Below are 16,357 nucleotides of genomic sequence, written 5' to 3' on the forward strand. Positions count from 1 at the left end.
GCAGTGGTTTAAATAAAAATGGCCCTGATAGAACCATACGGAGTGGACTATTAGGAGATGTGGCCTTGTTGAAGTAGGTATGCTTTTGTTCAAGTATGTGTGTCACTGAGAGGTGAACTTTAAGATCTTAAAAACTCAAGGGAGGCCCAGTGGCTCAGTCTTCTTTCCTCTTGCCTCTGGATCCAGATGTAGAACTCTTGGTTCCTTCTCTAGCACCACGTCTTGCCTGCATGCCACCATGCTTCCTGCCATGATGATAATGGACTAAACCTCTGAATTGTAAGCCAGTCCCAATGAAAGAGGGTTTTTGTTGTTGTTGTTTGTTTGTTTATAAGAGTTTGGTGTGGTCATGGTGTCTCTTCATAACAATAAAACCCTAACTAAGACAGATACAAAAAACTAAGAGCCACTGTCCTAGCCGATGTCTGTGAGGTTGTAAGCATCTTAGTTTCTTGGGTCATGCACATTGCTCTGTAAAGCCCTGCACAATTTGTATAGTGATAAACCAAAGCTAAAGGATTTGAAGTTTACTCCCTTATTAGGGGGTCGAAAAAGCAAGGTTCATCTGATTAACCTGGTGGTAGTGCGTAGAAATCCACGTCTGTGTTATTATTTCAGCCTTGTACCTTAAACTAGTACCAGACCAGTGGTAAAGCCATGGTGCAAGAGGCAAGAGAAAGCTCCAGCATGCTTGGAGTTTTGAATAGAGCTGGTGGAGAAAGAATAGCTCTCAGGATGTATTCCTCACTGCTGAATGATACTATTGACGAAATAGAAAAGGCAGATTCTGAAAACAGCTTTCATTAACAAAGTGATGAATTTATCTTCTGATTATTTGTATTTGGGGAGATCCTGAGTCAAGCAGACAGGTAGAGAAGTTGTAACAGCTGGTTCTCCTTCCTGTAAGTAGATGGTGTGTGTGTGTGTGTGTGTGTGTGTGTGTGTGTGTGTGTGTGTGTGTGTGTGTTGGGACTGACAATCTTTACAAGCAACGTACCAATGGACCTGGAGATGGGTCATCTGGTAAGGTGCTGGTCTTGCAGGCATGAAGTCTTGAGTTTAATCACTGGAATTCACATAAAAGGCCAGCTGTGTGTTCTGGGTAGATGACTCAGTGGATAAAGGATCTGTTGTCCAAGCATGCGGACACACACCACCACAAAAATGAGAGTGGAGAGAGAACACCACCTGTGGTAATGTGCACTGTCGACACTGAGAAAACAAATCTTGGGGGACTTGCTGGCCAGACAGCCTAGCCTAATAGCCTGTTTGTTGAGTTTCAGGCCAGTGAGAAAAACTGTCTCAGAAGGGGGGTGGGCAGATCCTGGGGAACAACATTTGATATCTCCTCTGGTTCTACAAACTCTACATACAAACCAAGAGTCTGGACCTGTTTGACTAGCACTGTGGGGGTTGGGGGTGGGGGCAGTGTGGAGAAAGAGGACAGTAATGAGGACAGTGGTGGGTGGGTGATGCCCTGTGATTCCTGCAAGCCCAGAGGCTCCTGGTTTGCTGGGTATAAACTGGTTCCTACTCTTCTCTGCTGGAACGATGTAATGCTGATTCTGGCATTGTTTCTCATGTGTGCTATTGGATAGCAGGAATAAAATGAGTCAGATTTGCCCTTGTTAAAGATACCTCTTGTGTTAGCCATAAGGAATAGGTACTTCTCAAATAAGAACTGAAAATAAAATAACATGTTTTGTAAGAGAACATAGTGGTCAGAAAGAAGAAGAGATTGGCACACAGTATGCATTCAAGATAAGAAAGGATCTTGTAGGGAAGTAATCCTGCATGAGTAAACATGGCCAGAGTGCAAAACTAAGCTGCCCCTCTCCTGACTGCCAACTGCAATTACTCTTCTTGAGAGCTGTATTCAAAGGGGTGACGGTGCTTTATATACTACAGCTTCTTGGGGTGCACTGTGTAAAGGTCATCTTTGTATTATCCAATTGTTAATTCTGTACTGGTAGAGACCTGAGTGCTAGCTGGGACTTTGCTCATCACCTGCCTCAGTATTTTGTAAACATACCTTTTTTTTTCATCGCTGACTGGTTTAATGAAGAGCTAGTCAGGAAAGGGAAGGTGGGACTTCCAGGTTGAGAAAGGCTTTCAGTGAGAAGCAGCAGAGGTGGGAGATTCCTCAGCCAGACATGGAGGTCAGACTTAGGTGGGGGGAGGAGGAAGGAGGTAATTGGCCATGTGACAAGATGTGAACTAGAATACTCAGGTTAATCAAGTTAGATGAACTAGCTGGGAGGTAGCCTAAGCTATAATAAAATTAATAAGTCTCTGGGTCATTATTTATCTTCTGGCAGGTCCCAGAAAGACCTGCAATGATAGCTATGTCGCACAGTGTGTGTTCCCTCACTCTCGCACCAACAGGTTCACACTCTGAGCAGACATCTTTCTTACTGTGCATCCCCTTCTTCAGGAAAGAAAGTAGGACTGAGCATTCTGCAATCTCTTATGCTCTGTACCTTTACCCATTGTGGGTCTTTGTGTTAATAATCATCAGCAAATAAAAACTTCTCTACTAAGGGCTGAAAGATTCCTTAATCTATGGGTATGCATCATTAGGAATTTAGTTTAATGCAATGCCCACCTAGCAGAATAATAGTGGTAATAGATTCTCTCCTACCAGAATAATAGTAGGAAGTTCTCTCCTGAAGTCTGTGATGTGTCTAGCCATGGAATTTTGGTTTGGTGATGGTGCGGGGTATGGATTTCCCCTTGGAGAGTAGACTTTACTCCCATCAGAAAGTGGTTGGTTGTTTCTATGACATCCATGCCTCTATTGAACTAACAGATGTGTCTTTACTGGTTAGTTATTATGATAGCTCGCAGGTTTCACAGCTGGATATGCTTGGGATTAGTTTTCTCCTCTGGTAGGTGGTACGGCACCTTCCAGTGCTATGAACTCTAGCCAAAAGGGATGCGGCATCTCAAATCACAACTAGTAGAGTGTTCAGTGTATATAAATCTTCTCTTATGAAGGCTCAGGGGTCATTGTGGAAGAGGGGTCACAAAGAGTGAAAGCGGCAGATCCAGTTGATAATTACAACGAAACCATGTCTTTTGGACACAGCAGGGTAGCTGTGACACCATGCACTCAACCTGTGTGAGCCTTAGCCAGACCAAATCCTAGCACGGATAAGACGGCTGGGCACAGGGCTCCACCCAGCTGAGGGGGCTCCACCCAGCTGAGGAGCTACTGGCAACTGGAGAAGAAGGCTCAGCCTTCTCTAAGAGTGTAGCCCTTGAGAAGTTGACCAGTAGAGAGCTGTACATCCAAGAACATCTGGGCAGCACAAATTGGCCTTGGTGGGCATTAAAAACAAAAACAAAACAAAACAAAAACCAAAAAAAAACCCAAAACAACAACAACAACAACAACAAAAAAAACAGAAAAAGTTGAGTAAGAAGGGAGAGGAGAGATGATCTGGGGAGAGTTGGAGAGGGGGGTCAATATGATCACAATGCACTGTATAACATTTTTAAAGAAGTAATCAAAGTTTTAGAAAAGCGACCAGAAAGAGGAGGGAAAGGGAAAGGAATTATTTTGTGCTATTGCTGGTCTTGCCTTCTGGCATAGAGCTTCACTCAATAAACATTGATTGTGTGAAAATTTTGAAATATTTCCAGGAACTGTGACATCTAAAACTTAACCCATACCCAAGACGCACGTCTATGATGGCGAATTATGTGAGTAATCTTAACTTTCAACGCAGATCGCATTTCTGTGGCCAGTTCTATGAGAATTTTATGTATGTGAAGGAAACGAAGAACTGAGCTGTGTCTGAAATCATGTCTTTGATCAGACTGAATCATAATTGTGAGCCTTTGGAAAGAGCGAGAAGAGTACCCCTTCCCAGCAGGGACTGCAGGACTCCCTGCAGTTTCCTAATCCCCCAAGGTGCTCAGACTCACTCCTTTAACCAAGACTGTCTGAGCATGCTCAGTATCGGGGGCTAACCTTGGGGATATGACAGGAGGACAAACAGGCACAAAAGTTCATGAAGCTTGTTTTCATAATGTGAACGATAGACAGTAAACCACGAGTTAGGTTGTCATATCAGAAGCACATAAGTGTTCACGGAAAGTCACTCTGGGCCAGAGGGAAACAGCGTTCAGGTGACGGGGCACAAGGCCTTACTAAATTTAGAATTTTTCCTTGAGTGCGTGCTGAACAGTTTTCAATAGCACAGAATGTAGTGGGAGTCTAAAGCAGCTCCTAAATGAATAGGGGACACAAGCATGGACACCCAATGATAAGACAATGTGAAAAGGTGGTATGGCGGAAGAACATTTTGAGTTGGTCCTTGAAAACTGAGTCTCCTGTGAGCAGAGGACAGACTTGGAAATGCACATTTTGGGTGAAAGTGAGTAGGCCAGACACATAGTAAGTCAGGTTCATGCAGTATATATAGGTCCTTGGGGCTGGTGCCTGAGATAAGGAATGTAGAATAGGCTATAGCACTAAAGAAGAATCTAGAAAGCAAAGTGAGACTGGGAGTTTAATTTTTTTTTCATGTAGAAAAACAAAAGCCCAATAGGGTTTGGATTCAAAGTGTCTTCCAAGAGCCATGTTCTCAAAGTTTGGTTAACAGGCTGTGGTGCTATTGGGAGGTGGGGCAATTGTCAGAGAGGAAGGCTTGTTGGAGGAAGCAGGACAGGGCAGGTTGCCTTTGAATGGGATATCAGAGCCTTACCACCCCCTCCCTCTGCTTCTTGGCTGTCTTGAGTTGAGAATCTTTGTTCTGCCCTCTGTTCCCTGCCATTTTGCCTCAGAGCAGGTTCGGGAGCAATGGAGCCCCTGGTTCATGAACTTCGATGTTTGAAATCAGGGCCCAAATACATCTTCCCCCTCTAAGTAGTTGGTTTTCTTGGTTATTTTCTGGTAGCCAGAGCTAGTGCAGGATTGCGGAATTCTTATAAGTATGTATTCTGTAAAGGTAAGTCTTTAAAGGCAGCATGGAGCCATGATGATGATGGCTGTGTGTGTGTGTGTGTGTGTGTGTGTGTGTGTGTGTGTGTGTGTGTGTGTTGGAGAAACACGTTGTTGACACTTTCACAGTATAGCTCGCCTGCACAGAACACACAGCTTAACTACTTTGTAGATAATACAATTTACTGGTAAGGCTGGGACGTATCTCAGTCTGTAAAATGCTTGCCTTGCAAACACAAAGACCTAGTTTGATCTCCAAACCTCATGTTAAAAAAACTGTCTGGTGTGACAGTGAACAACACTCTCAATCCTAGTGCTGGGAAGGAGGCTTGGGTGGATCCCTGACTGAAGCTTGCTGGCCAGCCAGCCTAGCTCACTGGTGAATTCCAATATATTGAGAGAGTATATATCAAGGGAACACCCAGGGAATACCATCCAACATTGTCCCCTGACCTCTATATAACACATATACAAGTGCACCCACACAGGGATGGGGACACACACACACACACACACACACACACACACTCACACCATTTACTGTCAAATTAAAATGTTTTTGATACTAAAAGGTAACTACTCTTAACAACAACTCTGAAGAGTTTAGACAGAGGTAGTTACCCCTATACCTAAATTTTTAAGTTGAAAATGAATAAACATACAAAAAAGTTAATTTAAAAATGACATCTATGGGAGCTGGATCGATGGTTCAGTGGTGAAGAGCATTTGTTGCTCTTGCAAAGGACCTAGGTTGCTTTCCTAGAACCCACATAAGGCAGCTCGCAAATGCCTGTAACTCCATTTCTAGGGACTCTGACATCCTCTTCTGGGAGCATGAGGCACCCAAAGGATGCACAAACCCACATGCAGGAAACATACCCATAAACATAAAATTATAAATTATTCACCCGAAATCCATATTCAGAAGGCAAGTGGGCTGGAAGTCAAAGCCCCAAAGGCAAGTAGGGTAAGACATTTAACTTCATGACCTGGATTGAAATCCCAGCACTGACACCTGATTAGTCAACAGTCTGACACGACACCGAGACATCATGTCCACACTCCTCTGAATTTTAGACTGCTCAACTATCCACCTAGAAATCAAACTAGAGATGTAATTTGATTTTTAAGGCCTTTTTCCCTTTATGTATATGCATGTGTGCCTGAGTACGTACGCCACATAATTTTTCAGTGTAAGTGTGTCTCATGCAACATCCAGGGCCAGATTTACTCTTTCTGCCAAAACAACTCACATATTGCATGCATGTGATTGTGTGTGTGTGCACCTCTACATGTTGGCCACACCGCTACAGAGCTACAGAGTCTGCTGAAGTGGCCTAGGTGACTGTGTTTCTCTGGAGCTCTACCCTCAGTAGAGCCATCATTTACAACTGGGATCAACAGTACCTCCCACCCGGCCGTGCTGCCCATGCTCAGTCAGAGTCATCTCCCATCCACCTGTGACTGTCCTTTTGAATAGCCATAGGACTATTAAAGACACTAAGAGCAGTCCTATGAACATTTAACTCTAATTGGGCCAGATTAGAGATTCCAGTGGGGGTATGGGTTTGTTTGTCTATAGAAGTGGAAATTTCCGGTTTCTTTAGAAACTCAGTTCCGTCATGTGATGTTTGTCTGGAAGTTGTCTTATGAGAGGATGCTTTGCTGAAGTAGACATTGAGAAGGCGCTCAATGGTATTTTGCTGGAGTGGATGCTTGAGAGGGTGCATGAGGTTTGGAAAGAGTATGAATGAAATCCCATAAATGCTGAGAGGTCACTTGCATGCCATGCTTCGCTGGTCTTCACTGGTTTTCGCTGGTCTCACTTCCTTCACTGATCTTCACTTCATAAAGAGAAATGTGCTGATAATTTTCTTGTGGTACTCCAGCTGATTTCTGATGCTGCCATCGACTTGTGCTGATTCAGGAAGACTTGCCATTTCTGCTGGATCCCGAGCTGCTGCTACTGATTTGTGTTTGGTGTTTGCTATCGGACTGGACTGCTGGTGTCCTGACAATGAAGGGTGGGATCACCCCAAAGAACAACCCCCTTGTCCTATAAACCTTCTTTTTCCACTACAGAAGTTCAGTGGGCTAGAAGGGAGGTCTAGAATCTAAATAAAGTAGATTTAGAAAAAAATCTAAGCCTATAGTCTTGTTTACCAGAGAGAGAGAGAGAGAGAGAGAGAGAGAGAGAGAGAGAGAGAGAGAGAGAGAGAGAGAGATTCTACTATGGAACTATGGTGCTTTTTTCATAAAAAGTCCAATGGTTTTTAGAGATTTCCAAGGAGAAACTGGAGAAGTTATCGTTAACTTAAAAAAGAAACAACTTTAAGGAGTTTTTCTGGTTTGCTCCTGCCATGATCAAACACTGACCAAAAGCAACTTGGGGAGGATAGAGTTAATCTCTGCTTCTAAGCAATTGCTCATTCTGTTTTTTTTTTTTTTTTTACTTAAAAACAAACTTTATTGATTCTTTGTTAGTTTCACATCAGGCACCCCGGTCTCACTCGTCTCTCCATCCTCTGTCCCCTCATATCCATCCTTCACCCTTGTAATCTCCCCAATAAAACCATACAAATCATCATCATCATCATCATCATCATCATCATCATCATCATCATCATCATCATCAACAACAACAACAACAACAACAACAGAACAAAGCATAGAAATCGTCTCACCGTGGAAGCTGTGGTAGGTCACAGTATATCCCACAGTCTATCCCTGCCCACACATCTTCACTTGCAAATGTTCATTGCAATGAGTCATTGGTCCGGTCTAAGATCTCTGGCTTCTGTGACGCCATCAACATTGGATCCTCATCTGGACTCCTCCGGGTTATCCTGTTGTTGTCCTGTGTGGTGGAGACCCTGCAGCTTTGGATCATCAGGATTGGCCTTTCTTTCATGGGTCCCAACTGTTCTAAGATGATAGATTTTGGTGTGGGATGCCCTGGACGTGGGCCTCGGTTAAGGTACCTGACCTGGTCAGTGCTCTGGCTCTCCCTCATCAGCACCCCAGGGTGAGATCTCCAGCACTGCTCTGGTTAGACCACCCAGTGCAGCCATCAGCAAGGGGCAGGATCAGCTTCTGTTTGAATGCCCTTGGGGCTGGCTCACCTGCTCCTAGACTGCTAAGCCCAGCAATACTGTGCTGCCCAGTCAAAGCACAGGGTCCGCTCTCCCAGATGCTGCAGCCTGTGAGGAGCTGGGCCAGCTCTCCTGGGGCTGGCTCACTCATGCCTTCATCATCAGGGCCAGTTCCACTGCATTGTCCAAGTGAGGTACAAGGCCCTCTTTCCCTAGGGTTATAACTAGTGAGGGGGCAGAGTTAGCCCCCTGCTCTGATGCCCTCGGGGCCAGCTCTCCCAAAACCACTAGTGGCAGGGTCTGGGGGAAAGGGTGTCACCCCCACGCTCTTGCCACTTCATGGCAGACAAGTGGTGGCAGGGTTGGGGGCAGCTCTCCTGTGCTTGCTCTTGGGGTTGGCTCACCTGCGCCCCTCCACTAGAGCCAGCTCTCCAATGCTGTCCAGGCAAGGTGCAGGGCCCGCTCTCCCAAGTGCTGCTGCTGAGGGACAGGGATAGCTCACCTGCTCTCATGACCTCAGGGCCAGCTCTCCTGACTGCCATAGGTTGTGAGGGCTGAGTGGGAGAAGTATCATCCCTACACCCAAGTTACCTCATTGCAGATGAGTGGCAGGACTAGCTCTCCCACCGTCACACCCTTGGGTCAGCTCTGCTGTTCTCTCCAGGTGAGATACAGGGCCTACTCCCCCAGTGCTGTAGGGGCAGGGCTAGCTCTCCAGGAGTCACAATCCTTTGTTGGCAAGAAGGGTTGGAGACATCCCCCCTGTGTCTGTGTCACCTCCAGGGCAGATGAATGGTGGGATTAGCTCTCCCACACTCATGCTCCTGGGCAGGCTTACCCAGGGTCAGCTCCACTGTGGTGCCTGGATGAGGTACAGGGCCTGTTCTTCTAAGTGCTACTAGCGGTGAAAGGTGGGGCTAGCTCTCGAGCACACTGAATTCAGTGAAAAGCATGACCAGCTATGTACAGCCCCCGGACATTCATGTGGTCCCCAGTGGCTGCCCTACCTGGGACATCTCCATGTTCTCTAGTCACAATTTGAGCCATGGACATCAACATTGTTCCTTTCCACTGGTTGCATAGCCATGGGCTCAGATATGGCCCTCAGTGGCAGCTCAGTCTGGGTCCTCAACATGGCCCCAGGTGGTGGGGCTGGCCGCTTACAACAGGCTGCTTCCCTCTACCCTCAAGTCTCCAGTTCCCTCTCTCTTCATAACGCTCATGCTGCTCCACTTCTCTTTCTCTCCCATTTGACCACCTCGTACGTGAACATTGTGTGGATACAGCTGCACTGGCCACACTGCTGGGCAGGTGATATTCTCCATTGTGTAGGCAACGAGGTGTCTATGGCCCACCTGTGCCGTGCATGGCGGGTCAGGTCTGTAGGTGACATGACAGTCTGCAGGTCTCTGTCTTCCCCTTCTGAGCTGCACGGCCTGGATTTGACTTGATTTGATTTGATTTGATTTTTATGAGTCCTAGGCATAAAACAGCTTTGGTCACCAAGCCAGGCATCAAGCTAGGATAAACAAGAGCTACTGTCTGCTCTGCCCCTGACTGATAGAAGAATGGCACCACCAACAAGGTGTCTCTGCCCACTGCTGAGGGGAGTGTGGGAGGGGTTTGCCTGTGGAACAGTGGACCTTGCTGCCAGACAGAAGAACTGGTGAGGTGGTAGAACCCTGGATTCTTAATTGAGAGTGGCAGGAGTTCACCAGTTCCTGACCAGACTCCTGTCCTGGAGCACATGACCACGACACCCCACTAAGAGGACCATGACAACTGTCACATAGACCATGACAACTGATAGCATACAGCCTGGAGCTCTGTATGCTAATGAGGTATCTAGATAGGCCCCAAGGGTTTAGCCAATAAGCTTCCCTTCCCAGGTATTCCTTCCTACAAAAGGTATTTAATCTCTGGTTCACCCTGAGTAAGTCATATACATTCTTTTCCTCCATGAATAAATAGTTTGGACTAGCAAGGACTGTCTCTCTTATCAAGGACCACCATTTCGGGAGGTCTTCACCATACAGAACCACACCTAAGTTTCCCATAGAAGGCCTCTCTGCATTCCTGGCACTCACCCTGAGCTGAGTCCCCTCTCCCTGCCTTGGGCTCATCTCAGGCTCTTGGGCCCCCACTACCACTCTGTTCTCAACTCTTTCTGGCTCCCAGCAGCATCTGGGTACCCAGGAGTTTGAGAACCACAGCCTCCATCCCAGCCCATGCTGTTTAAACACGGGCTAGGATCCTATCCTAGACTGCGTTCTGTCTTCCCTGAGCGCTGTGGAGGCATCTTACGAGCCTGGCACCCCAATAGGCAGAAAGGAACAGAGCCTAGAGCCTCTGTGCTTTGCCTCTCTGAGGGGTGTTCTGACACCAAAAGTGATAAGGTGGAAACATTGAACCACATTTGCTTTTCAAGAACTCAAGTATGGAACTATGGCAGAGACTGAGGAATACTGCTTATAGGCTTACTCGGTTTAATCTCTTATACAACCCACAGTGGGCTAGGCCACCCTACACCAATCACTGACCAAGAAAATGATCCACAGACATGACCACAGGGCAGTTTGATGGAGGTCACTCTTAACTGAGGTTCCCTCTTCCCAGTGACCCTAGGCTGTGTGAAGTTGACAAGAACTAACCTCCACAGTGGTGTCTTGTTTTTTCCTTAAGTTGTAATTGTCTGCTGATACCCCTCGTTGTCTGCCCATTTAAGAACACATTTTATTTTCTTTACCATCCTAAAAGTAAGGCTGTAGTTGGGGTAGCATCCATGAAGTCTGGGTTTCAATTCCAGCTCTCCGTGTAATCCTGAAAGGCTTGAGATTTCTGTTTATAACTTTAGAATACTGGTGCTGGCCACACACACCTGTCAGGGAGTTCAGATGAAAAGCATACCTTTTATCATGATTTGAATGTCAAATGTCCCTCATAGGCTTCTCTGTGTGAACACATATTTGTAGTTGGGGAAGACCTTGAGGTGGCACCTAGCCAGAGGAAGTGGATCACTGTGGAGGGCCTAGAGGTTTCTTAGTATGGCCCTACTTCCTGTTTTCTCTTGTCTTCCTGATTGGGGCATAGTGTGACTTGGTGAAGCACTCTCTTGCCATATGCCTTGCCTGACAAGATAGTCTGAATCCTTAATCTATAAAACACAATGCACCCTTTCTTTCTTTCTCCCTTACATTGATTCTTGTCAGGGATGTATGGACATAGCAACCAAAAAAGTAACAATTACATTATATTAGAAATGTCACTCAAGATTGACAGCTTCAAAATCTATCTTACAATCCTATGTTTTTCATTCATTTCTGCCTCTTTGTCTATATAGTCAGTTGAATAGTGACCCTCCCTCCCTCGTATGTCTATCTGTGACCTTATTTGTAAGTAAGTTCTCTGTAAGATTCCCAGGTGTCTTTAGACTTAGGCTGGATCCTTAATGCAATGACAAATATATTTACAGACAAAGAAGGAGATTTGAGCCTACAGAGCCATGGGAAGAAAAGTGGCCACATAAACCCAGGGACAGTGACTGGGGCTAAGTTTGTACAAGCTCAGAAACACCGCTGCCAGCAGAGAGGCTGGAAGGGACATAAGGGGTTCTCCCCTAAGTCTTAAGAGTGGCCCTGCTGACATATTGGTCTTGGGGCACTGGCTTCTGTATAAAATCTGTTGGGTTTAACCACTGCCACTTGTTAGGACAGACTCAGGAAATGAACAGGTTCCAAATCTAAGCCATCAGGAAATTAAAGCAGCTTGATTTTCAAGACGAGTCTAGCCTACGCACCACCCTCACCGTCTAAGCCACCACCGTCCCTCTACTGGCTATTTTGTCACCCCTGTGTAGTACAGGCACATGGTGATCAGCGTGTGATGTAAAACTGAAATAAAAGCTTGTCATCTTGCCCATCCCAATCCACTGGCTTCCCATTTCATACAGAACTGAACCCATAGGCTTCGGCATGGCCTGCAGGCTGGGTTTGACTTGGGTCAGGTCCTCTCTGTCCTTACTCTTACCAGCCTCTGACTTCCTCCTTGACAAAGCACACACCTTCCCCCAGCTCCCTTCGTGCTCTTCCTTCTGTCTAGATAACCACAGCCTACTTGGGGATAAGTTTCTGTTGGAATCTCATGTCTGACACGAAGCCTCGCATTTTTTTACCCCACCCCCTAAGTGTGGAATTATGGTGCATGTCACATCACTCTGTGCTGTCCTGCTAATTGTCCAGCTCATGGGCTTTTTGTTATTCGAAGGAAAGCCATACATTAAGAACGACCTCGTCCGTCTTGTTCGCTGCAGTATCCAAAGTACCAATGCTTGGCGCACTGCAGGCATTAATTAATATTTGCTAAACGAATGAAGAAATCAACATACCTTATAGCTATTAAGGGTGCCAGCTAAGGGGACGAGGACGGTATCTACTTTCAGCACCATCCCAAACAACACCAAAGAGCCACCCGGAAGGCCACCCACACACATTCTGAGTGGATAAGGTAACAGAGGCAACCCACTGTAGCTACAGAGCCCGATTTACAGCCACGGAACTGCTAAATAGTATTAGTTTTCAGGAAAGCATTGCAGCGTCTAAAGCTGCCAAGATCAAGAGATGCATCAACGTCAAATATGTGAATAAATCCCCGTAGGAGAAGTTCCAGCTACAACAAAAGCTGCCGCCACCTTCCGTGTATTGAACAGAAGGCAGCTGAAAAGGCTTTCCGTCCATCTTATTTTATTTGACTCTGTTAACCGGAGTTGGACATTATAGTTCCCATTTTAGACATGGAAATATGGAGAGTAGTTGGGCTATACAAGGGAATGCTGCTGAACAAGGGGTCTTTAGATCCGAATTAAGATTTCTGATGTAAATTTTTTATCGCTTCATTCACTGGTTTCTTTAACCTACGTGGTTGGATTATTGGACAATAATTGTTCCAGGTGCCTGTATGATAAGAAGTTGGTCCCAGACTTTCGCTTTTTTTTTTTTAATTATAAAACAATGTGCATTACCAGTATTTAAGAGGAAAACCCGCAAGTAACTCGCTGCCCTTCTCCTGTCCAGTACCTCTCAGGAGGCCACCTCAGCTACGCGGAAAGCTTTGATCACTGTCCCGCTGGGAGGGGGGTGGGGACAGAACGACGTGGGCGGCGGTGCACCCCGGCCAGTTCTGGGTGGGTGTGGGGCGGCCCGGTGGAGGCCGGCCGAGGGGCGTGTCGGGGCGTGTCGGCGACGTGGCAGCGGGGCGGCGCGGAGGCCATCTTGGCGCGGGACACACGCTCCTCAGGTCTTCCTCGTCCACCGTAAGCCGGATCCCCTCGCGGGACCCCCGACCCCGATCTGCGTGTGCAGCTTCCGCGCAGGCGCTGACTTGGAGCAGGTGAGCGCCGGCCTGGGCGGTGACCCGCGCGGCGGCCAGGGAACGCGGACGAGCCCCAGGTGGGCGGGCCGGCCGGCGGCGGGGTGCGGGGGCTCCGGGCGGCGGAGACACTGGTCCGGACAGCGGGGTCCCTCCTAGCATCGCTCGGACCCCGATCCCCGCTCTCCCGGCCGCACCCTCCGGCGCGTGCACGAGTGGCCAGGCTCGCGGACCTTCGCCCGGCCCTGCCCGGCCTGCAGACGTGGCACAGACTGCCCAGGCCGCCGGCCCGGGTGGGACGCAGCGGCTTCTCCCGGGATTCCCGGGAGTGTCCAGCGCCGCCCCGCAGGCCGCCTTTAACCCGACCCATTTCGGCAAGAAATTTAGGACTGCTTATTTCCTAAATGGCAGGATGACTTGTCCAAGAGTGTTTGTCAGGACTCTGATCTGAGAGGCAGCTTTGACTTGTCTGTGAACCTGGCACTTTTTGGCACTCTGGTGCTGTCTGAGCACTGTTTGAATCACTGAGTGTTTAGGGAAGTTTATTTTGGGCTCCGCACCGAAAATAAGACTGCTGACCTCCGTCCCGAGTCTGCCCAGGGGTCGGGGCAGTCTTAGGACATCAGTGATATCAATAGGAATAGCTTCTGATGCTCTGTCTTTACCAGAAGTCCATTATTCCTACTTACCTTTTAAGTAGCCACCTATCTTTTAAAAACAGACTAAAGTAGGCGCACGCAGATTCGGAGAGCAGTTTGATCAGACCCTGAGGTCTAATCTACGCTGCTTCCATCTCTTTTCCCTTTAGTAACGTTGATGCACTCGGACTACTTTTTGTAGTAGCTCTGTCAACTGTTGCACCGGTGTTCTTATCCTAATAGGTTTCTCTCTCTCTTTTTTTCTGAGAAGGTATGCTTATGTCTGCGAAGTTTATCTCTGTACTGTGTTTAAGCCATTGCTCAAACAGTAAACAGTCATGCATTTCAGGTGTGCTCTTTTGCTCTTGCTGAGAGATTGGGGTTTAAGTAGGACCTAGCCTTTGGCAAGGATTAGATAGCTTCTACGGAAGGGCAGAAATGGGAGTAACTGATAAGAGATGAAGGAAAGAGATAACCTTGGTAGAAAATGATGCAGTCTGTGGAAGGAACTTTCTCTTTCAGGTTATCTGTCTTTGTCCAGGTAGGGAATAGACAGATGTAGCCTCTTTGAATGTCTTGTGTTTCTCCTCTTCACAACCAGGCTGTGGTGGGGTACAGACTGGACTCCTTTGCTACTCCTCAGTCTCCCCTCTTTGGAAACAGTTCTGAGCTTGTCTGTACTTTAGCAAACCCATGGAAACTTTCATGGCCTCCCTTCTGGCTGCTCTTCAGTATTTAGTACCTTGAAATGTGGCTTCTGAGAGCCACAGTCTCCTTGTTTCTCCCTGCCTTTCTGTTGGTTGTATTTCTGTGGGTTAGTCGGCTACATGCCTGGAAGAAGGTTTGGTGGTGAGCAGTAGTCCCTTTATTTTGGTGTGCCCTTCTTGGAAGACATATCACAGAACATGCTATCAGAAGCCATTGGTATAACCATAACACTTGTGGTTTGTGAACTCCAGACTCAGTTGCTGCCCCCACTTAAGTGTTTCAAGGAACTTGATTTTGCTGAGTTAGAGTTGAAACACGTTCTGATCCTCTACAAGACACCACCATCCTCCTTGGCCTCATACACTATTCTCTGTCTTCCCTGTTGCGATCATCATCTGTCGGACCAACCGTGTAATGCTGCCTCATTCCCTCCTGGCCTTTATGGGCACTCACTGAGTCTTACCCCTAAACGTCTCTCGAGTCGGTCTCCTTTTTCTCATCTCTGTCATCACTACCCTAGTTTAGGCCACAGAGTCTCAGTCCGGCACTACGGATGCATGGGATCACAGGATGCTTGTGGGTTGTGGGATGTGCATTATAGGAATTTGAGCTGCTACCTAATCCATACCAGCAGTACCCTGGTGACAACCAGAAGTCGTCATGGAAACCCTGGGGGATACGGGGTTATGGTTATTTCTAGAGTAGGGTATTGGCAGATCCTGCTTCGTGTCTTCTGTTTTCCCAAGTGGTGTCTCTGCCCAGTAGTTCAGTGCACACTTCAGCCAGAGGAATTCTTTCTCATCCACCTCCGATCATCACGGTGCTAGGTAAAAGTTTACCACTGAGTCGCAATGTCAGCCCAAAGGAATCTTCAGAACCCAAATAGGAATTGTTAGTAACTGGGGTCAACCCATGTCCTCAGGTCGTGGACTGACTGACACATCTGTGGGTAGAAATGTTGTTCATCAAGACTATAAATGCACCAACTCGGATGAATCTCGGAGGCAAATGGCGGTGTCTGTGTGTGTGGTGGGAGGGGGGAGCTAAATATTAAGGGATTACCTGGAATTTACTTTTGTATATCTTTATGAAATGAGAGAAAGGAGAGAACTAGTGAGTGATTTGTTGTCAGTGTTTGTGTTTGGAGGGAGGATGTGACAGGAGTGCAGTGAGGGAGTCTGGAGCAATGGCGTTCCAGCTGGGGTGGTGACTGGGCGCTTGTCACAGCTTCACAGAGCGGCACTCACCTCTTACACACACAAATTAGTAAACGGCGAAGTCCAAGTAAGGTCTATGGAGTCATTCGTTAGTGGTGCGGTACCATCGTCTGTTTTCTGCGTTTGGAATTTGTCTAGTGACTGTGACTGAGATCAGTTTGCACAGAGCTCTCTATTGTTTTCTTCTTAGGGATTTAAAATATCAGAAGAGTTAGAATAAAAAGGCGGTCTTCCTCTACTCGTTGCCTTTCTCTCTTAAAATGTCCTGCCTGTTACCTCAGTCAGGAAGGCTGAGCATCTGGGCCCCTGACTGCCCCTCAGTCTTGTCCCACCACGTACGTGGGTTTTCTTGATTGTGTTCTCTCCCTTTGTTTATACCTGCGGAGCGAT

The 16,357-nt window shown here is 47.1% G+C and overlaps 1 protein-coding gene, 1 long non-coding RNA gene and 1 other non-coding gene across 5 annotated transcripts in view; 1 reads left to right on the top strand and 2 right to left on the bottom strand.

Annotated features, from left to right (window-relative positions):
- Nucleotides 1-8,529, bottom strand: part of LOC147999808 (uncharacterized) — a 70,928-nt gene extending 62,399 nt beyond the window's left edge. Inside the window, exons 1-2 of the long non-coding RNA XR_015642985.1 lie at nt 8,445-8,529; nt 7,633-7,805 (exon numbers count right to left, since the gene is read on the bottom strand). This is a non-coding gene — a long non-coding RNA (uncharacterized LOC147999808). The remainder of the gene's footprint in view (nt 1-7,632; nt 7,806-8,444) is intronic.
- Nucleotides 8,530-9,509: 980 nt separating this feature from the next.
- LOC120098370 (small nucleolar RNA SNORA48) lies at nt 9,510-9,649 on the bottom strand. Its single transcript, XR_015643184.1, has one exon. It is a non-coding gene; the product is annotated as a small nucleolar RNA SNORA48 (small nucleolar RNA).
- Nucleotides 9,650-13,287: 3,638 nt separating this feature from the next.
- Prrc1 (proline-rich coiled-coil 1) overlaps nt 13,288-16,357 on the top strand; it is a 30,709-nt gene continuing 27,639 nt past the window's right edge. For 2 of the 3 annotated variants that reach the window (XR_015642145.1, XM_087592317.1), the window contains exon 1: nt 13,288-13,425. The gene's annotated coding sequence lies outside the window, so the exon portion shown is untranslated. 3 annotated transcript variants of the gene reach the window in all.

This window comes from Rattus norvegicus, chromosome 18 (genome assembly GCF_021556685.1).
Source record: "Rattus norvegicus strain SHRSP/BbbUtx chromosome 18, alternate assembly SHRSP_T2T, whole genome shotgun sequence".
In the NCBI taxonomy this organism is placed as follows: domain Eukaryota; kingdom Metazoa; phylum Chordata; class Mammalia; order Rodentia; family Muridae; genus Rattus; species Rattus norvegicus.